We start from the raw sequence: 21,639 nt of genomic DNA on the forward strand, positions 1-21,639 counted from the left end.
GTTCCTTCGGGAGGAGAAGTCTGCTAGAGCTAGGGATTGCCAGGGCAGCTGGGTCTCAGCTCAGCCTGTCACCTCATTCCGGTGATAGGTTTCTGTCTTAGCTCCCACGCTGTCTCTGCCTGGCTTTCTTCCTCCAAGCAGCAAATCTCACCCTTCCTTTGGCCAGCTCTCAGCAGTGTGAACCCAAACCCATGGAGCGCTAACCTCCACCAGCCCGGAGCGGGCCAGGCTCTTTGTCTGGTCTCTCTCCACCCTGGAGCCAGGTCAGCAGATTGCAAAACCACATCTCACAAGGACCCCGCATCCTTCAGGCTCTGGGCCCCGGCTGGTTTGAAATCGGGGGGGGGGGGAAGCAACAACTTGGTTCAAAGGTAGGGGGACCTGGCTGCCTGCGCCTTTCTTCCTCCCGGCAGAACAAGTTCAAACAGCAACAAGTGCAATTAGAGGGGAGCAGCGCGCGCACGTCCCCGGGGGATCGCGAGGCGCCTCCAGCCCGCAGATCCGAGCTCCCCTGTGCAGAGAGGCGGGGTTGGGTCCCACTTACCGGGGCTGGCTCAGTCCCTGCGCACCCCGGAAGCGCTGCGGCCGCCGCTCGCTGCCCCAACCCGGCGGGCTGCAAAGCTCCCGGGGGACTGGTTTCACTCGGCAAAACCCGGCTCCGTCCCGGCTGCTGGAGCGCTGCAGACATCTGTCGTGGGGCAGACCAATCCCCAGGGAAGTGGGAGGCCGCTAGCGCCCTTTACAAGCTCGGCCCGGGGCCCAGTGCGGCCCCGTGGCGCGGAGCCAGGCCGAGGGTGGGATGCCGCACGCGGAGTTGTGTGTTCGCGTCGATCGCTTGGTTGTTTTGTGGCTGTGGAGGTCACTCACCATCCCCCCGCCCCCGTGTCCTGCCCAGATTCCAGCGCCCCGGGCCCAGGCAGGGCAGGGCAGGCCCTGGGCTCCTCCCAGCAGCACAATCCTCCCCCATGGCTGCTTTTCTCCTGGGAGACCCAAGGGGGGAGTGTGGGGAGAAAGGAATCAGGGAGTGTTTTCAAATCCGCCCACAAGGAAAGTGTGCAAGGCAGCTGGCTGTGAATGTGGGGCACGTGGTGGATTAGCAGCAATCCGCCAGATAGGCAGAATGCACAATGGCAAACTAATGAGTTGTTTGGAAAGCCAGCTCGCCTGGGTACTTCTTAGGGGCCGAGCAAATGAACTGCCCCGGGATCCAGGCTGAGACCAGAACTTCAATGCTGTGTTCAGTGTCTATGGGTTCATTCTGCACGTTCCAGATTCCTTCAGGAACCCAGGGCCCATCTCATGAGGAAACGACTGCTAGTGTGAACAGGATAACGCTTTGGCCAGGACCAACACAGACATGCACCATCGAGTGCAGGGGAACGTGGCCTCAGTCGTGCGCTGTGTAATGGGCTCAGACCCATTTGGTCCTAGCACCACTAACAGCTGAACCGTTTCACTCCTGCAAGGACCTGTCAGCAGTGAGGGTACATGGGGCCAGTGATGAGCTCCCAAAATCCTAATAACCGGTTCCCTATCGGCTGCACTTCGGCGGCGGGGGGGAGGGGTGTCTTCACTTGCTCCGGGTTTTTGGCAGCGGGTCCTTTACCTGGAGCGAGTGAAGACACCCACCCCGCCCCACCACCGAAGACCCGGTAGGGAACCGCGCGGTGAGTACAAGCCCCATGTGCCTGTCTCCCCCACCCATCCGACCCCAACCCACTTCCTGCCCCCAATTGCCCCCCTCAGAACCCACAACCCATCAACCCTCCCGCTCCTTGTCCCCTGACCCCCCCATCCCGAGACCCCCCCACCCTAACTGCCCCCCAGGACCGCACCCCCTACCCAACTCGCCCCGCTCCCTGTCCCCTGACTGCCCCCACCCCATCCACCACCACCCCGAAAGACCCCCAGAACTCCCACGCCTACCCAACCCCCCCTGTTCCCCATCCCCTGACCGCCCCCCCAGAACCTCCGCCCCCTCCAACTGCTCCCTGCCCCTTATCCAACCCCTCCTCCCAGCCCTGGCCCCCTTACCATGCTGCTCAAAGCAGCAGGAGCTGCAGAGCTGCCCAGAGCGCTGGTGCTGGCGGCGCAGTGCACTGGGGCTCTGCAAGAGGGGGTGGGAGACGGGGGAGGGGCTGGGGGAGCCTCCCCAGCTGGGCGCTCAGGCAGCCCGGACAGGATGGTCCCGCGGGCCGGATGTGGCCCGCGGACTGGAGTTTGCCCACCCGCCAGCCCCTTTAATAACCAGTTCTACACCGGCTATTAAATTTAACAACCGGTTCTTGCGAACCGGTGCGAACTGGCTCCAGCTCACCACTGCATGGGGCCCTGCAGTCTAGATACTAGACCTTAGGCCAGATCCTTAGCTGATGTAAATCAGTGTAGCTCCATGCCCGATCTGGCCCTCTGACCCCCACCTCACTTGGAGGAGGAGTGAACTTTTTGCTTGGAAATGGGTTTGGATACGGAACACCTTCATGCCAAACCATCTCAACGCTCCGTAACATCTATGCAGAACCTTGTTGGGTCCTATTCCGAGGCCTGCCAAACCCTCCCAGCCCGCTGCGAGGTCAACGAGGTTACTGTCCCATTGCACAGACTGGGAAACAGAGGTGCAGCAGTGGCCACACCTGGAGTCACTGACTGAGCCAGGAAACCCAATACTCTTGGGGGATTCTGCACCACTGTGCATGTGCAGAATTTATGTCCCCCGCAGATTTCTTTGCTTCGCTACAGAAAAATGACTTTCTGATTTCCCACCTCTGTGCAGCCAGTACTTGTGCTCCCCAATGCCATGCTGGAGCCTCCACATTTATTTGACAAACAAAATTTGCAGAATTTTGCAATACTGTGTGCAGAATTTTTAATTTTTTAGCACAGAAGTAACCCGAGTCCCACAACACTTAGGATTGTTAGCTGTGATTCTTTTTCACTCTGCCCCACTCCCCTCTCACACTTGCTTTTTTTTGCTGTGTTTCACTCTCTTTGGTTTCCTCTTTCTTTCCCACAGCTTCCCAGAGCCTGGGCTCCAGTCCAAGACTGAATGGCCACACTCAATTTTATAGCCCTGTAGCCCAAGCCCTGTGAGCCTGAGACAGGTGTTTTATTGCGGTGTAGACGTACCCCAAGAGACTTGACCCAGGTCACACTGGGAGTCTGTGGTAGAGCAGGGACTTGATCCCTGGTCTCCCAAGTCCTAAATTAGTGCCCTAACCACTGGGCCTTCCTTCCTCTCTACACAAATGGACACCATCACTGGACCTGCCTTTGAGAAAAGTACTGAATAGTCAAAGGTAGTTAAAAGTCCTCACTCACTCAGTTGTAGAGGTACAGAATAGTGAAATCAGTGGGGTTTTGCTACTATTCTTTTTACAGATTAGTGAATTTCAGCTGAAATGCAGCCATCTCTGGGGCAGGACAGTGCAGCTGTTCAACGTGCACAGCAGTTTGCGAGAGAAAGTGATTGAGAATACCATCGCTGACTGAAACTGCGGAGGGGATTTTATGTGCCTTGGTAACAAATAAAGTAAAATATGACAGGGGATAGCACTACTCATTTGACAAACTGTTTTCCAGTAGAAGCAGAGAGATTATATGGAGACAAGTAGTTAAACAGTGCATATACAACAGGTTTCTGTGCTCATCAGAAGATGATAATTATATCTCAGTATTTCTGAGTGTGTGTTTCAAGCTGATATAACCCCGGCCCTGCGATGTGGCTGAAGACTTGTTCCATTTTGTCTTGGGGTTATGGGTCCTGGGTTCACCAATAAGAGTTCCTGGTGCCTCCACCCAAGGAAACCCCTCCTAGTGTAGAGAACACAGAGGGCTTGTCCCCTGCAAAAATATGTCACACCCACTCTCATACAAAGTTTGAGCACACAAGAATAAAATAGCTGTCACAATTCCTAGAGTAATACAACAGTAACTGGGGCTTTGCTAGGTGTGGGGAACTCAGGCTGAGAGACAGCAGAAAAGGGGATTAGGATAATAAAAGACACAAACAACAACAATAACTCTACCCCTCCCTACATTCACAGCCAGTACAAACCACCCTGTACCATGTTCCAGCACCTGCCTAGGCAAATAGTGGGCTTAGGCTCAGTCTGTGATGGGTGGCACTGCACTGACATCTGGGGCCCACTTAAAGCACAATAGCAAAATAAACAGGTCTGTTCTTCCAAAGTGTCTGCCCCAAGGCTGGGCAGATGGGCCTTGCAGCCCCCTGGCCAGGATTCCAATGTGCAGTTAGGCTGGCTCTTGGTAGCCTGGCTGTGACTCTCCACAGCATCCTGCTGACATGACTCAGTTCAGCATCTCAGAAATCCCAAAAGGATCAAAGTTCCCTCGGGTCAGAATAGGGTGACCAGAGAGCAAGTGTGAAAAATCAGGACACTTTTTTTTTTCGAAGAGAAGTTATAGTTTCCTATATAAGACAAAGCCCCTAATATTGGGATGGTCCTGGTTATATCGGGACATCTGGTCAGTCTGGGCAGGAGAGTGGAGGGGAGAAGGGCCTCCCGGCTGTGCCTTGTCTCTCCCTGCCACACTCCAAACCACACGTAAAACCAAACCCTTTGTCTTTACATTCTGGCTTCTGATTAGGTCTGGTGGTGCTGCTAGCCAGTCCTTATCTCCACCCTGGAGCCAAGGCAAGCTGGGAAATGGAGTCCTGAACCTTTGCCACCCTGCTGCTGTAGGCCAGGGGCAAGTCCTCTCTGTGCTCAGTGTGGTATGTCAGGCGCACCCCTCAGAAAGGGTTACACTGACTCAGTCGCTCAGGGTACGGCTACGCTGGAGCTAGAGGTGTAATTTCCAGCTGTATGAACATACCTGCGCTAGCTCTGATCAAACTACTGTGCTAAAAATAGCACTGGCGTTGCGGCAGCACAAGCAGCAGGCCAGGCTAACAGACATGCCTAGGGTCTCATTCTGGGCCACTCTTGGGGAGACGAACCCATCCTGCTGCACGCACCACCACAACCACACTTCTACTCCAGTGTGCTGGCTTCTTCAGAGCCACGGCAGGTGTGTCTGGAAGTTACCCCTCCAGCTCACGTGCAGACATATCTTCAGGCAGATCAGGGATGTTCCTGAGAAGTGGCACGAACCATTTTGTAGTGATGGTAAATAGTCCCTGCCACTCAGCTCTCAGCTGTGGTCCTTAGACGTTTCTCATATGTCATGCCCACTGCAGCCTGGCTATCTTGCCATACTGAATCAGGTCCCACCAGGTCCACTATTCTGCCTTCAGCTGTGGCCTGCACATGAAGCTCATAGCAGGCAAAAAAATAATCTCCCATCACGTGCCTGATCAACTGCTATATTGAATGTAGAGGGATATAGTCCTTCCTGACCATGTGCAATCAGCTAATGCCATGAAGCATGAGACCTTCCCGGGTATAGCTAAATACTGTTGTTCATCATTGTACTTTACAGCCACTGCATATGGCTCTAATTCCCTGTGGCAGGGAGTTTCACAGATTATCTGCAACACGCTATTAAGAAGTAGCCTTTTATTAGTTCTAAATTTCCCAGCCATTAATTTCATCCAATGACCCCAATTTGTTCTCACGTTATGTATAGAACAGAAAACAAGGGAGCAATTTGCCTTGACTCCATGTTCTTTGCCAATATAACAAAACTCAGCCTGGAGCTCTGGGTTCCCACCGTGCAGCCAGAGCCTGATGTAAGGAGCATAGCCAGCATTAGGGGCTGGTTCTGCCAGTGGGATGAGGTAATTGGTTTGGAACAGGTTTTAAATGATTTTCCACTCAGCTACTCACCACTGGCATTTAAAGGCAGCCTCAAGCCTCCATGAATAGCCACCTAGCATTGGGGTGAGAAGGGCTGTGTATTAAGGCGTGTGGAAGTAGCTGGTAACCATGTGGAAATGGCAGGCATTATGAAACCAGCTCCCAGCTGTAGCATCCCTCCGGTGCCCCAAAGATTCAGTACTGCCAAGTGCTGAGCTCCCTCCGAGTTCCATTGACCTCAGGGAATCGGGCCCTTTATGCCTACTCTGTGCGTTTGCCCATCGCTGCCCCACCCCCAGTGCTGCAGGGGGCTCTGTAATGTAATAAGGATTATTAAAAAAATTACCCAGCTCATGTGAAAAATACTAGGAGACTCATAAGAACCTATACATTGTTCTGGACTGTGGAGACCCAGGGCTCTAATCTAGTGCCTGAGGGAGCTTCCAGAGGCAATGGGGGGATCTGTGGGGCATGGACCAAGGAATGTCAGATCTGAGCAGGGTTACAAGGCCAGAGTCTTTGGGCAGTTTTACTATAACACCCTGAAAACCTCACTGCCAAACCCTCTCACCCTGCCACTTGCAAACCAGCCTCAGCAAACACTTGCAGGCAGTGACTTTGGTTAAAGTCAGGGCCCGGTGTTCCAGTCTGGGATTTCCTTGGCACTGTGCATGTACAGCTGAGAGCATTCACGTGAGTGAGAGGACTCCAGGGGCGTCCAGTGCATCCTGAATAAACCCCATAGATCTGTCCATGCTGGGAGTGTAACTGTTAGGGCAGTGGTTTAATATATGGAGATATACCTATCTCCTAGAGCTGGAAGGCACCCTGAAAGGTCATTGAGTCCAGCCCCCTGCCTTCACTAGCAGGATCAAGTACTGATTTTTGCCCCAGACCCCTGAGTGGCCCCCTCAAGGATTGAGTTCACAACCCTGGGTTTAGCAGGCCAATGCTCAAACCACTGAGCTATCCCTCCCATAAACTGGGGATTTGTGAAATGTTCCAGAGGGTTCTCAGGAAAAAATTCCCTAATGGCGGACAGAACTGTCCCTAGGAACCCCGGGCAGCCCGGGGCCAGCAGCCCGGAGCCCCTGGACTTCCAAGAGCTAAGCAGATCAAAGCAAGCATATCTATCACACTGAGGAGATTTAAACTTCAAGACTCCTTATAAGAAATGGAAAGGGAGGTGGATATTTTTTGCTGTTTTTAAAATTAAATAGGCAGCTAGTATTGTTTTTAAAATTATTATGAAGAACAAGTTTAAGCTTTGTTGTAACGTGCGTTGTTTGCTTGAACTGCTCAAGACCTGAATGCTTGTGTAGGAGGAACTCTTTGAGTTGGCTTCTTAAATACCTTCATGCTCTTTCACATCTGATACTCCTTGATGAAACATAGGAGCCTTGTCTTATAACAGGCTTATTCAAAGTGACACAAGCTACGAAAGTGAGATCTTGGAAGAGTGTTGCCGTTTTCATAATGTAATTAAAATACTGTAATAATAATTCATAATAAATAGTGTGTAATAAGCATGTCATAAAAACAAATTTTATATTTCCAAGATCAATGCTTTTATAATTTATACTCAGGTAAAGGAGAAAATCCCTGGAAATATTCATTTTCAGGAGGGGGATCACAAAACTTGACATTTTAGTGAAAGGGGTTCACAGGTTGTTAAAGTTTGGGAGCCACTTTGTTAGTGTAATCCCCAGCCAGCCATTCGGTGGTCTGCTCCTTCCCCCTCTTGTGGCGGCTTGGCCACCCGGAGAGGGAGAGGAGCCTGTTACCACCCTGGCTAGCAGAGCTGCGTCTTTAACACAGGCAGTAGTGGCTGTGATCCAGAAGTCCCAGGTTTGCTCCCCACCCAGGGCATTAGCTGCACCCACACTCCCAAGTGGCTGCCAAGCTCACTGGGAGCCTGGCTTGATGCTCCAGTGTGGACCAAAAATCCTTCCCGGTGGGTAAATCACAGTTCTTCAGTGGGCTTTGGTCCCATTCACAGCCTGTGAAAGAGTGGGGCAGACAGAGGGAGTAGGACCTGGTGGGTGGGAAATGGGAGCTGAGCTGGAAATGGAGGTCTGGGGCCAAGGGGAGGAAGGCATTTGAGATCTGAAAGGGGCCCTGATGGTTGGGTTCACCCAGGGGACCCTGAGGCCTGGCCAGTGGCAGAAGAGAGACTGAAGTGTGGCCCAGCTGGGGGGGAAGAGGCGAGGCTGGAGGCCTGGTTGGCAGGGGCTGATGTGCAGAGCGGGCCAGGGGGCTGGTTTGGCACACAGAGGCGAGCCTGAGGTGAAGCCCAGAGAAAGGAAGCTGATGTGGGGCTGGGTTAGGGGGCGGAAGGGAGGCTGAGGTGAACACTGGTTTGGGGGCCAGTTTGGCCAGGGGAGCTGAAATGAGGCATGACTGGGGAGAGGCTGAGGTGAAGCCTGGGGGGCGGGGGGGGGGGGGGGGGCAAGGGATGGCTGAGGCCCAGGCTGTGTAGGCAGAAGGAAAGGCTGCAGTGAGAGGCAGAGGCCAAGCTGAGTGTGAGGCGGTTTGGGGGGACCCCAGGCCAGATGCTCCCTTCCAAAGCAAGCCAGAGTGAAGTTAGCATGGCAGCCACCTGGTGGCCCTGTCACCTGAGCCTGGGCTTCTCCCTGTGGTCACATTCCAGAGCCCTGCATCCCGTAGCAAATGGAGCCCAGACATCTGAGCTGGGATGGGGATGGGGGTCCTCTGCCTTTATCCCATTACCAGCATGTGCCAATGACATCGCAGCCGTTTGGTGCCTGTCACTGTGCTTCTCCTGGGAGCTTAGCCCAAAGGCCCTGCTCCAGGAACTGTGCTGGGCACTGGGGCTGGGTGCTTCAGGCATCCCAGTTACAGCCCCAGCTGCCAGAGGTGCTGTGAGGTACACGCTGACATGGCTCTGTCACACACATACCTGCCACACAGTTTGCTGCACAGAGAAGTGAGGAAACCAGCCCAGGCCTCGGCAGCAGTTCCCTTGCCTAGTGTAGATGGGCCAAGGACAGACTCTCCAGGCTGGTATAGTATCTGAGCTGCCCTGTCCATGCCCCCAGCTGCCCTCGTGGGAAATTATCTCCTGAGAGTCCGTACGGCACAAGAGATTAATCACAGACTGCGACTGGTTTCTGCTGAGCTGACCACATCCTCTGCTCGTGGCAGACAGGGCAGGTGCTGGAAAATGTGCATCAACCCAACTGCCAGCCCCAGAGGGTTACAAGTTTGCAACAGCAGACAGTGTCTTGAGGCCATGAACTTCCATCAGTCCGTCTCTCTCTCCAGTCTGATGCCGAAGGCTTCACCGAGCGAGGGTGGCAGCTCTCCGCAGCTGGGCTGATGCTGTGTGGAGACGCCCCAGGGAATGGAGGAACCCATCTGAGAGCTGGTGAGTCTCCGGGATTTTTTCTTAATTCTGAGTCTTACTGGGGTTTCACTCCAAGAACTAGGGCCTCCAGAAATTGACCAAGGTAACTGGGGAAAGCAGCATCCTGCTTACACCATGGGAATGACTACAGAAGTCTGGCTGAGCCTACAGGACCTTTTCTGAAATGACCCCCCCAAAATTACCTTCCTTCTCCCCCTGCCCCATGGCTCAAAGAATGGGCACAAGAGACACAAGATATTTCAGGGTCTGCCCAATCTCACCATATCTACTGTCTCTACTCTCTGCTAGCTATACTGTTCCTCTGCTGTACACCCCATTTTCACCCGTCTCCAAGGGACAGGTGTCAAAACAATTATAGCATGTGCATTCGCCAAAGCAACCAGTATGATTCCGCCGCACTCCCAGGGCAGGGTCCACCTTTCACAGAACTGTTTCCGCCTGCTCACAGCTTTCTGGCCAGTGCTGCTTTGGGGTGAAGCTCCTGTCCCGGGTCTGAGCCCTGACAGGAGATGTGAGGGAGAGTAAATCCTTGCAGCCATTACGAGTTAGCAGGGCAGGGCTCAGGGAGAAGTCACCGTTTCAGTCTTTTGTTATTTTACTCTCCAATAACTTAGAATAGGCTGTGGGGCAAAGCCCGCCAAAGGCCGGGCTCCAGTTGGGGACGGGAGAAAGGGCGTAAGAGTTTCCCAGGCTGGGGGCTTGTGCCTTTGTGGGCTGAGCTTCCCAGACAGAGTCTGGGCAGGGCACTTGTTATGCACAGCTAGTTGTTACCGGACCAGAACCCTGCACTCTGAGTAATTACTGAACACCGCAGGGTGCTCCTGCCTGCACCTGTTCAGTCACCAGCCAGTCCAGGGCAAGGGGAGGGGGCAGAGGCCCTGCCAGCACCTGGCCCAGAAAAGTCCCTGCTGTGTCACAAGAGCTAGTGTCACACAAACAATCACACTGAGACGGCAGGTGGCCAGTTGGCTGCAGGAAACTTTGCGAGAGCCTGGCTGCTCCCCGCGGAGGCACGGTGCCTGCTCCTTGTCAATAAGGGTAGCGATTCGGGGTGGTAAACTCCTAGGGTTACCATATTTTGTGCCTCCCAAAGGAGGACACTCCACGGGGGCCCGGCCCCGCCCCCAGCCCCACCCCAACTCCGCCCCCTCCCCAAAGTCTCCGCCCCCTCCCCTGCTTCCCGCGAACATTTGAGTCGCGGGAAGCCTGAAGCAGGTAAGGGGGAGTGTGGGGGGAGGAGGCGCGGTCCAGGCTGTCCCCGGCCCTGGGGTGCCGGCCCCGGCCCACCACCCCCGGCCCGGCCTGGCACCGCCGGCCCGGCCCCCGAGTCCCCGGCCCGGCTGGCGCCCCCGATCCCCCCGCCGGAGGCCCCGGCCCGGCCGACCCGACCGGCCCCGGCCCCGCCGGAGGCCCCGGCCCGGCCGACCCGACCCGACCGGCCCCGGCCCCGCCGGAGGCTCCGGCCCGGCCGATCCGACCCGACCGGCCCCGGCCCCGCCGGAGGCCCCGGCCCGGCCGACCCGACCCAACCGGCCCCGCCGGAGGCCCCGGCCCGGCCGACCCGACCCGACCGGCCCCGCCGGAGGCCCCGACCCGACCCGACCGGCCCCGCCGGAGGCCCCGGCCCGGCCGACCCGACCCGACCAGCCCCGCCGGAGGCCCCGGCCCGGCCGACCCGACCCGACCGGCCCCGCCGGAGGCCCCGACCCGACCCGACCCGGCCCCGCCGGAGGCCCCGGCCCGGCCAACCCGACCCGACCCGGCCCCGCCGGAGGCCCCGGCCCGGCCAACCCGACCCGACCCGGCCCCGCCGGAGGCCCCGGCCCAGCCGACCCGACCCGACCCGGCCCCGCCGGAGGCCCCGGCCCGGCCGACCCGACCCGACCGGCCCCGCCGGAGGCCCCGGCCCGGCCGACCCGACCCGACCCGGCCCCGCCGGAGGCCCCGGCCCGGCCGACCCGACCCGACCCGGCCCCGCCGGAGGCCCCGGCCCGGCCGACCCGACCGGCCCCGCCGGAGGCCCCGGCCGACCCGACCCGACCGGCCCCGCCGGAGGCCCCAGCCCGGCCGACCCGACCCGACCCGGCCCCGCCGGAGGCCCCGGCCCGGCCGACCCGACCCGACCCGGCCTCGCCGGAGGCCCCGGCCCGGCCGACCCGACCTGGCCCTGGCCCTGGCCCGAGCCCCCGGCCCGATCCCCGAGCACCCGCACCGCCGGCCGGCATGTCTCGATTTTCCTGGACATGTCCGGCTTTTTGGGCTTTCCCCCCGGACGGGGATTTGGAGCCCAAAAAGCCGGACATGTCCGGGAAAATCCGGACGTATGGTAACCCTATGTCTGGCAGGGTTTGGGGAAGCTCTCGGGCGTGGACCTTGCTGTTGTTATGCACGCCTAGTTCTCTCCAGCTTCTCGGCCCATCACTGTCCAGGGGCTTTGTAGCCTCCCGAGCGTGTCACACTAAGGCCTCAACTGCACTAAGCATGCCGAAAATGGCCAGCTCCCCGGCCTTAGCCCTCAGCTCCCCAAGGCAGGGAGGCCTGACCAGCTGCAGGGGGAGGACGCTTCACAGCCGTGTCCTGAACCTCTTTTCTTTAGCTAGAGGGGCGGTTCTCAGTGAGCCAAGCAGGTTCTGCACAAGCAGCTCCCCACTGTGAGGGGAGGGGATGTGAGGGCCCCTAGCGGGTGTTGGGCACAGATGGGAGATAGCCGAGGTGCCCACTCCTGGTTTATGGGGGAGCCTGTTAAGACTTGTGTGTGTTTAAATAAAACTGCGTGAGCCAAGGCTGCGGTGGGGATCTGTGTAGTGGCTAGCTTTGAAAAGGCGCTCCCAGCCAGACTGTGGGACTTTGGTTTGCACTTGCAGAGCATGCTGCCAGCCCTTTGATCTGGATCAGTAGCAGCAGGGTGAGCCTCTGGCCCAGGGTAATGGCTGCCTAAAAAAAATGAAAAATAGGGGCGTGAGAGCTGGCCATACGTGACAGCTTGGGACAGGAGTCAGCACACACTGCGCCAGTCTCTGGCCCTACTCCCACCTCACACTGCTAGCATTACACACCCAGCCCCGTTCAGCCCCACCCTCACCTCCACTGGGCTGGGTGCACTCCAGCTGGGACAGTTCTTCCCTGGTCCCTGTTCCCCTCTTTCTGCCTCTCATCTCCATGTACAGGAGCTGCCAGCCTGGATCAGAGCCGGGTCTGTCTCAGGCTGGATTCTCTTTCTGGGAGTGGCTAGTAGCAGAACCTTCCATGGACAGTGATGGGACAACCTGTCCCCAGGGCAAGTTTCTTCCTAACCCTGCCAGTTACACAGAGACTTACGTTCAGGGCAAGAGCGTTTCTGTCCAGGACTACTTGTATTCTGCAGCTCCACAATTGGGCTGTTGGTGGCAAAGATTCTGGGCTCCAGAATCTCTGCCTTCATTTTTTTAAATTGGGAGCCACATGCTCAGGTGGTGTAAATTGGTGTAACCACTGTGGTCGATAGGGCTATGGCAGTTTATACCAGCTGAAGATCTGGCCTCATGTTTCTAACTCTTGTGGTTGCAAAGAGAACTTTGAAAACATGAATTGAGTCCAAGCTCATGCAATGGTGTCTTCCTGAGTTTGCAGGCAGCCTGAAACAGTAGCTCTGAGACACATGAAGCATTTGTCTGAACGGGTGTTGACTCTGAGATCTGAAGATGATCATTTAAATATCAACATTGGTAGCCACTTTCCTGCTGTCCATATTACAAGAAGGATCCAGCTAATTTGCATATCTCCCACTCCCCAAATAAATAGCACAGAGGCTGCTGTACAGATTCTGCAATTTATTTTCAGATTAAATTGAATAACTTTTAGTAAAAAACATAAAATGAAATAAAAAAAAAAAGCCGAAGCAGCCCCAGAATGCAGAGAATTTTCACCAGAGGCCACAGAATCCAGGTCCCTTGCCCATCATTTAGGGCCCGCTCATGGCAGAGTACACAGGGCTTCTTCATAAACCTTTTAGCCCTTTGTTATGCTAGTTTATGTAACCAGGAATGTTCTCATTATAACGTTGAATCCTTTTCTAACCCACACTGTTCTTTTGGCCTGAGTTACATCTTGTGGTGGAGAGTTCCACAGGTTAATCATAAGGTGTGTTCAGTATTTTCATTTATCAGTTTTAAATATGCTGTCTTTTAGTGTAATTGAATATTCCCTTGTTCTTGTACCATGAGAAAGAGTAAATAACTCACAATTTATGCTCTCTGTATCAACCATTATTGTGTAGTATTATGTATAATAATAGGTTTTACCATTTTAATTATTGATAAAATCACTGCACATTGAGCAGTGCTCTTCACTGAACCGCCTGCATGACGCCCAGGTCTTTGTCTGCAATGGTTACTGTTAATTTAGATCCCATAAGGTTTGGGATGGCGCCGATGTGCATTACATTGCCATTATCAATGCTAACTCCCAGCGGCCGTCCTGCAGCCTGGGAACCCAGCTGGGTTAGGTGCTTGGAAGTTCCTCTCTGCCCTCACCAGCCTTGACCTACCTAGAGAACTGCACATTTTGCCCCCTCCGTGCTCACCTTGGATTTGATAAATCCATTAAACCGGCTCTTTGGATAGAGCCAGAGGAGCCATTTTGAAACTGGCCTGAGTGAGCGCATGGAGGCACAGCTGCCTTTCACTACTCTGGTTTCGTGTCCCTGTTCTGCACTTGGGGCTGCCTGATGGCTGTAGAGACAGGGCAGTGCATAATCCCCTCGTGGGGACGGAAGAGATGGGACCTGCTAGACCTTCCCCGTCTCTGGTGGGTCTGAGTTAGGCCCCCGCAGTGTAGAGATGGGCTGGGGTGCTTGCCAGCATTGTGCTTTGGGCTTACCTCTCCATTCCCCAGCAGCCGGGGAGGAGCTGGGTGGGGATGACAATCTCCCATGCGGTGTTCAGCTCAGGTCTCTCCTCCCCTCCCCAGCTCCCGCCCCAGGCTGGCAGCCTCAGAGGAGCCTACTGACTCTCTTCATTTCTCTCCTCCAGAGTTTCTTTGGCCTTTCCCCATGTCATTCTTTCCAATCCACCTGTCTGAGTCCTTGTCTCTCTCTCCCTCCCTGTTCTGACTAGTCCTGAGCAATGGTGTAGGCTGGAGTTTGTCCTGGCTTCCCGTGGGGGGAGGGCAGGAGCACTGGATACTAGAGAACAGCAGAATGGCTCCACTCTCCAGGAGCCCAACTCAGGGACTTATCAGGGGTGGGGGCAGGCATCGGAGTGCTGCGTGGTGGGCCTGCGAGGGCATGGGGGATGTTGGCTTGTTGGTGTAGTGAGGGGAAGGGAGAAGATGGGGGATCCCCTCCCCATGTGCTGGTCTGGGTTAGTCCTGGGAACCAGGCTAGGGACGAGGCCTAGGAGAGGTGGGGTCACTCGGCGTCAGGGACTTTGGCTCCTGATGGAGGTGGCTACTTTGCTTCTGTCCTGGGGCCTCCTAAATGGTCACTGTGGAGGCAGGGCCCTATGGGCTGGAACGTCCAGGCCCTGACTCTCCAAAGCCAAAGAATTCCTGCTCCTGCTGCCAGGGCTCGGCTCCAGGCCACGGAGCAGGAATATCGCACATTGAGGCCTCACTACCAAGGGTGCCCCAAGGGACTGGAAGCTCTTGTCTTTTCCCCAGCGATCATGCAGCCACCATGGTGACATCTGTGCAAAGGAGAGCTGGTCCCGGCCGCAAGGCATCTCCTCGTGAGCGACAGCCTTCCACAGCGGGGACGGGGAGACAGGCCTCTCGCTGCCTCCACCGGCACGCTGAGAACCGAGAGCAGCCCTGAGACGCAGACACAGTCTGTGCTAGTAGGCGTCAGTCCCACACTCCCTGCACAGCGCACTGCGCTGACAGACAAGCCCTGCCCGCAGTGCATCCTCTGCACCTTGCACTAGCGAGCGCAGTCCCTGGTTGCAGAAGGGGAAATTGAGGCCCAGAGGAGTTAGGCACCTTACCCACAGCCAGACACTGAGTCAGTGTCAGCAGGATGAGCCCTGGAGTTCCTGCCTTCTAGCTCCAGGCCAAAGCCACTAGACCACGCTGCTTGCTGGGTGTGACAGCAGTGCCCAATGCAGCCATGGGGTCCCCTCCCGTAGTAGGCCGCAAGCCAATCTCCCCCACACCATTGCCCTTCAGAATTACCTGAGGGGGCTGTCTCCCTAGCCGGCAGTGCCCTCTAGTGGGCATTATGGTGTCCATCAAGTTCAGTGCCATCCTTCCTGTTCCTAGCACAGGGGTGGGCAAACTTTTTGGCCCGAGGGCCACATGCGGTATGGAATTTGTATGGCGGGCGATGAATACTCATGAAATTGGGAGTAGGATGTGGGAGGGGGTGAGGGCTCCAGCTGGGGGTGCAGCCAGAAATGAGGAGTTCAGGGTACAGGAGGGGGCTCCGGGTTGAGGTGCGGGGGGGGTGAGAGCTCTGGGGTGGGGCCGGGGATGAGGGGTTTGGGGTACAGGAAGGGGATCAGGGATGGGGCAAGCTGTTGGGGCACGGGGGAGGGGTGTGAGGGCTCTGGCTGGGGGTGCGGGATCTGGGGTGGGGCCGGGGATGAGGGGCTTGGGGTACAAGAGGGGGTTCTGGGCTGGGATCGAGGGGTTCAGAGGGTGGGAGGGGGATCAGGGCTGTGGCAATGGATTGGGGCACGGGGGTGGCTCAGGGGTGCAGACTCTGGGAGGTGCTTACTGCAAGCAGCTCCCAGAAGCATGTCCCCCTCCAGCTCCGAGATGCGGCCAGACGGCTCTGCGCACTGCCCCATCCGCAGGTGCCACCCCTGCCGCTTATATTGGTCAGGAACCGTGGCCAATGGGAGCTGCGGGGACGACGCCTGTGGACGGGGCAGCGCGCAGAGCCTCCTGGCCACGCCTCCATGTACTACGTAGGAGCCAGAGGGGGATCATGCCAGCTGCTTCTTGGGAGCCGCGCAGAGCTGGGCAGGCCCCCAACCCCACTCCCCAGCTGGAGCTGAGGGCCAGATTAAATGGCCTGATGGGCCGGATGTGGCCTACAGGCCATAGTTTGCCCACCCTTACCCTAGCAGATACAGCGCCTGGGAGCTAGCAGGGACAGATGATGCAAATCAATAAAATTAAATGGCAAAAAAGGTTTCATGCAGAGTTAGGGCTCCCTGGCGACAGCTCATGTCCTTTCAAATAATCGAATCCAGCAAACCTGAGATTGCAGTTCCAGTACCCACCCCCACAGCCTTCCCTCTGTCCCCCACAGCTGGACATGCCCTGGGGATTAGCCTCATGCATGGCAGCTGCAGGCAGGGCACACGGTGGGGCTGGCTGGTCGGGGGGGGGGAGCTGAGCAGAGGAGCTGGGGACGGGCTTGAGGCGCGTCACAGAGCTGGGACTGGGGCATGAGGAGATCAGGGCTTGCACCCACTCCCTGTGGGCAAAGCAAGGCAAGGGGAACATGTGTGTCCTAAGGAGCTAGGCTGCATCATGTAATGCCATGCTGCACAAGCTGGCTCTCTAGCAAGGCACCAGAGTGGGGCAGCCACAGGAGCTGTCGAGCTGGGATCTGAGAGCAGAGCAGGCTGTGGTTTGCGGCTAGGGAAGGGGTGCCATCCTGCTAGGGAGTGTGAAGTGGGTGTCCAATTTCACAAAGGTGGGATTCTCCCCGGAGAGTAGGGCAGAATGGCAGAACCTATCCACTGTCGCTTGGGGAGCTGACTCTACCCTGACGGTAAAACCCTGCCATCAGCCAAGGCTGTGTCTACGCTCCTGGGCTATACTGGGCACTGTAGCTAGGCTGGTCTAGTCCCCACAGCGCACCTGCACCCTGGTGTTTGCGTGGCAGGCGAGACATTATGGCAGAGTGTGAGTATGGGTGTTACGGGTGTTTTGGGGCATCACTGGAAGAGGGCGGGGGAGGCCCAGTGTGATGGTCTGAGCTGGATGAGAACACCTCAAGTGGATGGAGACAGCCTCAGACAACAGCTGTGAGACATGAACTGCTCCAGGCATGTCAGTGGGTGTTCTCCTCCCCCGCCTGCATGCTGGAGAGCCTGTGATATGCCATGAGCATGCCCGTTCTCAGTGCCTCTCCCAGTGTGAGCGGGGTGCTCTTGGTGTGTGCTCCCAGTGCGCCTGTTATCAGCTGTACACCCAGAGAGGCAGGGCGTCCTCACATACTGCGCACATAGGGGGGAAAGGGAGGGAGGTAGGCTCCGACCCCCTAGAAGGACAATGGTCACAGATCCTACCTCACACAAATGGGGGGAGGGTGGGGGGTTGTCAGACCCCTGTACATGGGGCTCCCAGACCATGGCACACCCATGGGAGTGAAATGTGGGGTTCACAGGACAATGTGGGCAGAGGCCCCACATTTCCCTCCCATGGGTGTGCCATGATATGGGGGCTCTCTGCGCATGCACTGTGTAACCCCTTTGGTGTGAGCCTCAGGGCTTGTACTCACTAGCACTTACTGCGGTATAACTTACGTCGCTCGGGGGTGGAAAAGCCATGTCAGTTACACCGACCTAAGTGCCAGTGTGTGACACTCTCCCCCCACCACGATGAGAGAGCTCTCTTCTGTCGACCAGAGCGTCTGCACTAGCCGCTCCAGCCAATCTAGTGTAGCCTAGCCCTCAGGAACGCGTGGGGAGCGCCTAAGCAAAGCATGCTTCTCATAGCGTTGTAATGTGCTTCCCCCAGCAGGCTGGTGGGCGCCAGGCACTGTGTTGGGTGACCCTGTGACACTGGAGGTCCTGGGGCGGTGATCTGAGCCCTGGCTTGAGCTCTGTGTGTGCAAACATACATTGCCAGTCTCTCCGAGAGACAAGGTGGGCGAGATAATAATCTGCTACAAGAGCAGATCTCGGTGCGACTGAACCAGGGCTGGAACCCTTGGCCAGCAAGAGCATTTGGTACTGTGAAGCTCTGCTGACCCCTAGCTGCAGCTTCTGCAATGTCAGGGTCCGATTTCCAACAGACTAACATGGCTGCTACTCTGAACCCTGCAGCGTCTCTCCCTAAGACGGGAGGGGATCCCCCAGAGGCAGCAGACAGAGTCAGGTCCCTGCAGTGCCTCGTATTGCTCTGCAGCGCTGCAGCCAGGGCCGGCTCCAGGCACCAGCCCAGCAAGCAGGTGCTTGGCGCGGCCAAGGGAAGGGGCGGCACGTCAGGCTGTTTGGTGGCAATTCGGCGGCGGGTCCCTCTCGGAGGGAAGCACCTGCCACCGAATTCCCACCAAAGAAAAAAGCGGCGTGGTGGAGCTGCCTCCGGAGTGCCACCGATCGCGATTGCAATCGCGACTTTTTTTTTTTCCCGCCGCTTGGGGCAGCAAAAACCCTGGAGCCAGTCCTGGCTGCAGCTTTGGCTGGTTCAGGAGCATCTCTGGCATGTCATCAGACACTGCACTACACTTGCTGGGTGTCGAGGGGGCCGACACAGCCTGGATGCAGCAGGGAGAACACAGGCTGAAAGGTGGCGTCTCCCACTGCCCGCACGTGTGATTGTTCTGCTCTGTGTGGGGAGAGGAATGGGATGGCTGAAGCTTTGCTCAGAACCCCAGACTAATGGCTGGAAATGGAGGCCCCTCTTTCAACGTCTCCAGGAGGAGAGTTAGCACTGGCTCCATCCTTTCGGGATCTGCTCTTCCGGCTGCCATCTGTCAGTCAATCTGTGCCGATTCAGAACGGCAGGAAGCCAGGCAGGCCTGCAGGGGAGTCGGGGAGGGCCTTCGTTTGCACACTGCGAGGCACTGGCATGGCAGACCCCGGCCGGGCAGCTAGCTCAGGACCTCTTGAGTGCCCCCTTGCTCCTGCCAGGTGAATGGTGGTGCCTGTGTCAGTGCCTGACATGAGAGCTAGTGGCAGCTCTGTGCCTGGCGGAACGAGGGGAGGAAGTGTAACCCGGTCCCATCTAGTGGCACCGAGACTACTTAAAGAGAGAGATAAAATGAGTCTGCTACAGCCTTAGCTAACAGCCAGTTGGCTTTTAGCTCATGCGTAGAGACTCAGGCACTAAGCTCCCAGAGGTCCCAGATTTGATCCCACCCACCGATGACCGGGGTCTGTCAGTGTTACAGAAGGTTTGGGCCAATATAGCTCAGCCCAGACACCAAACCCTCTGGATTCAGAAGGGCGCTCTGGAGGCCTGCAATGGGGAGGTTGCCCTGTCGCTGCAGAGGGAGGGAGGCAGAGCGGCCTTTGAAAGCCTGGATGGGCATCGGGACTTGTCCCTGCGATAGTGGAGCAACTTCACTCATCCAGTGGGAGGGAGCTCTCCCTAGGTGCAGGGCCAGATTAACAATAAGGCTATAGGCTTAGGCCCTCCTATTTCAGGCAGGGGGCGCAGCTGGGGCCGGGTGAGAGCCATCTTGCTCACGCCAGCAGGAAAGGCAAAGCAGCCCCCTGTGGCTAGGCAGGAGCTCAGCCGGCAGCCAGCTGCATTGCCCCGCTCTGCAGGAACACACTGCCAGGGATCCGGTTAACACTGGTGACCGGACACTAAAAATCCGGTCACCATGGGAACCCGTGCCAGCTGTGGGTGTAGTTTGAGCAGGCATTGCCCCCCACCCCAGCTCCCCAAATCCCGATTTCTCCAGAGCTCTGCTTAGCTGTCAGGGAGGGAAGAGGCTCCCTCTGTCCCTCTCCTGGGCTGAGGCTAGTAGGCACCTCCAGGACACTGCCTCCTGGGTCCTAGTGCCCGTCACTGTCATCTTCTGTGTGTGCTGGGTTCCGTTTCTGGACAACTGGTGAATGTGTGGGAGGGTGCGGGGGACAGGGCAAGGGAGTGGCAGCGGCAAGAGACGGTACCAGAGTGGTAGGGTGGGAAGCTTGCACATAACCTGCACACACTCTATCCAGCTCCAGCCAGAACGATTGCCCCTCCCATGCATAAGGAACGAATTCCCACACATTTGTAGGAAAAACAAAACAAAACAAACCATCCCATTCTGGATCCCAGTCCTTTAACTTTTACAGAACCTTCCAGCGAGGGGCTTCAGGGGTATGATGCACTGTGTTCAACACTGATTTTTAGTACAGTTCAATACAAAGAAATCCAATGGTTTTTTTTTTTTTTATGTATTTTTCTGTCCTGGGATTCACAGGCCACCAAGTTCTTCCCTTATGCTCAGCCTAGTTCCACAGACCAATACATCTTTGTACTTTTAAGGGGTTGCAAAAGCACTGGAGGAAGCTCAACACACAATGTTGTAGGTTTCTCTCTCCCTCAAGGATTTTAAATCCCTTCTTAGCAAGCTATGATAGAAAGACTGGCTGAATAAGCTACAGGCACGTTCTGTCCATTTGCTGATTCTCGACCAGTTCAATCCATCATAAAAGTACCTCACATTTGATTTCTTTTGCGTTTCATTCCAAAAACTTATAGCTAAATAAACCTGAAGTTAGTCCTCATTTTTCTGCCCCAACTCAAACTAACTTCTTTCCCAAGTGGAAAATGTTGGGAAAGCCTGGAATGTGATTCAAGAATGGAACGGGAACACAGGCCAATTCCTGCTGACAGTTACACCTGTGCAGCCTTATTGACTTCAGGGAGAACAGATTTTTGCACTTGCACAAGAATAGATTTGGGTCCCTTCTGCTTTTTCACACATGGTATAAGCAGAATCTCATTCACTTTCCTCCCCTAAACTCTGAGCACTTTAAGGGAAAAAAAATAAGCAAGATCTGCTTGATTTACACGTGGAAAGGAAACAGGAAGCTCTCCTTTCATTCTACACTAGCCTTAAACAAACACCAGACCTGATGTAACAAGGGTGTCACTACAGCAGCCGTGGCTGGACTGTTCTTTTGAAAGATCCTTAATGGTTCTTTTAAGATGCTGATTGTCAATTAAGTATTTTTGTTCAGGGGGGCAGAGAACACAACAGGGAATAGTTCTGTTTTGTCAACTCCTAGTCATTCAAAAGCTGAAAGACTTTAGATTAAGTTTATTTAATGTTTGTACAGTGATTTTGAAGAGCTAACATAGTACAGAAATGCTAAATATTATGACTGGGCAACCATCTAAAGATCTGTGTCACTTCTAGCTGTTACCTTTTTCTTACAGAAATCTTAAACAAATGCAAACCATAGGGGGCTGGTGCACACAAAACTCATGCTTTAAAAAACTCATGTCAGAGCTGCTGATCACACAATCTAGAATAGATAATACTTAGTCCTGCCATGAGTGCAGGGAACCGGACTAGACGACCTCTCAAGGTCCCTTCCAGTCCTATGATTCTATTCTACGATTCTAATTGTGGAAGAGCTTGGTGACAGAATGGCCTGATGTGGTGACTCACTGGAGATTAACTACACAAACTGGGTATCATCCCACAAATAATATTTGGGTTCAATGTGAAAACAGAAATTCATTGTTCTCAGCCAGTGCCACACTGGGAGATAGCTTTCAGAGCAAGACAGCCTAAAATACAATGGCACCTACTACTTCCTCTACTTCAGTGGATTTTACACCTGAGTGGTTTTCTTTTACATAATAAAAGCTGGCTGCCTCCCAGAGTGCAGT

The 21,639-nt window shown here is 55.7% G+C and overlaps 1 protein-coding gene across 1 annotated transcript in view; it reads right to left on the reverse strand.

The window, feature by feature from the left end:
- INAVA (innate immunity activator) overlaps positions 1–914 on the reverse strand; it is a 35,935-nt gene extending 35,021 nt beyond the window's left edge. Inside the window, exon 1 of the mRNA XM_054028559.1 lies at positions 545–914. The gene's annotated coding sequence lies outside the window, so the exon portion shown is untranslated. The remainder of the gene's footprint in view (positions 1–544) is intronic.
- Positions 915–21,639: the final 20,725 nt, after the last annotated feature.

The sequence above is a fragment of the Malaclemys terrapin genome, chromosome 4, assembly GCF_027887155.1.
Source record: "Malaclemys terrapin pileata isolate rMalTer1 chromosome 4, rMalTer1.hap1, whole genome shotgun sequence".
NCBI classification, from domain to species: domain Eukaryota; kingdom Metazoa; phylum Chordata; order Testudines; family Emydidae; genus Malaclemys; species Malaclemys terrapin.